Source organism: Carya illinoinensis, chromosome 15 (genome assembly GCF_018687715.1).
Source record: "Carya illinoinensis cultivar Pawnee chromosome 15, C.illinoinensisPawnee_v1, whole genome shotgun sequence".
NCBI classification, from domain to species: domain Eukaryota; kingdom Viridiplantae; phylum Streptophyta; class Magnoliopsida; order Fagales; family Juglandaceae; genus Carya; species Carya illinoinensis.
The window spans coordinates 23,216,679-23,218,239 of record NC_056766.1 but is presented as its reverse complement, the minus strand read 5'-3'; the positions used below and the strand labels follow the sequence as shown (position 1 = coordinate 23,218,239).

At 35.3% G+C, this 1,561-nt stretch overlaps 1 non-coding gene across 1 annotated transcript; it reads left to right on the top strand.

Moving 5' to 3' along the window:
• The first annotated feature begins 274 nt into the window (after positions 1-274).
• On the top strand, positions 275-381 carry LOC122298026. Its single transcript, XR_006239083.1, has one exon. It is a non-coding gene; the product is annotated as a small nucleolar RNA R71 (small nucleolar RNA).
• The last annotated feature ends 1,180 nt before the right edge of the window (positions 382-1,561 follow it).

Sequence of the window (1,561 nt, the reverse complement as noted above, 5' to 3'; positions counted from 1 at the left end):
TAATTTCTTAGAAATCATAGCCAACCTAGCATTCAAATCATCTACTTCTCTCAGATTATATTTCCCACCCCCTGAAATTGTCCTTAAACTTTCCGACCTATCATGAACATCAGATGTATCCCATGATTGTGCATTTTCAGCTAGATAATCAAAATATTCAAAAGCTTCCTCAGGTTCTTTGTTAAAAAACGCTCCATTACACATGGTCTCCACAAATTGTCTCATTTTTGGTTGCAACCTCTCATAAAAAAACCTAATGACCCTCCAATTCTCATATCCATGATGAGGACATGCATTTAAAAGGTCTTTGAATCGTTCCCAACAATGATAAAATGTTTCCACATCCTTTTGGCAAAAATTCATAATCTGTCTTTTCAAAGCATTGGTTCTATGCATGGGAATTTTATTTTTTTAAAAACTCAGTTTGCATTTCTTGTCAAGTCCCAATGGATCTTGGTCTTAAGGAATTCAACCATGTCTTAGCCTTGTCTTTTAAGGAAAATTGAAACAATTTCAATCTTATGACCTCATCAGTGCATGTTTTATCCACAAATGTTGAACACACTTCTTCAAACTCTTTGATATGCAAATAGGGGTTTTCAGATTCCATACCATGAAAGTGTGGTAACAATGGAATCATCCCGGGTTTGAAATTAAAAGCATTTGCATTAATAGGTAAAATGATGCAAGAAGGTGTGCTAGTCCTAACAGGCTGAAGATATTATCTAAGAGTCCTGTTTGGATTCTCCACTTCCCTATCATGATGCTCATTTTCAGCCATGATGCTATCAGTGTCCAATGATGATTCAACAGAAGATGATGCAGAGCTAAAAGATGTCAATGATTCTGTCCTAAACAGTCGAGATGTATCGTCTCTAGTCGAACCAGTCATACAAACAAGAGCAGATAATCAAAGATCATGAAAAATAAACAGAGAGAAGGGAAAAAGATTAGATGTCACCCAGGCTGTGAAAAGGTTCATAGCTCCACAAACGTCCTTTCAGCAGTAGAGGAATGCTCTAATAAGCACCAGTTGTCCCCAGCAACGGCGCCAAAAACTTGACTTGGTCTCGAATGTACTTCTAAGTGTAAAAGTGTCAAGTTGTATCAAGGATAAGTCCAGGATCGTATTCCACAAGGACAAAGGGTTATCAAAGCGTATATGAGATTTTTGAGTAACAAATGTGTCAATTATGAGGGATGAAAATAAAATTAAAATGCAATACAAAAAAAACGAAGTTGAAATTTTAGTTTCTAATCAAAAAGGCAAATTAACAAACACTTGGGTTGGGTATGAGACTCTCTTTATTTCAGATCCTAGATAATTTTCTCGATTAACAACCTAATCAAGGTATTGATAAACGGAAGATAAAAATGTTAAGCTCAAGTTTTTGCAATATTTTTTTTCTAAGGGATTATCTATTTTACTAGCCAAACACACATTAACAAGCAATCGAGAGAAGCCTTGATAATTTTCAAGCTTTTGTTATGCCTTACGTCAACAACAAAACAAGAGCAAGAGCCGCAATCTATTTTCAATTTAAGTCCGACTAGTAATATA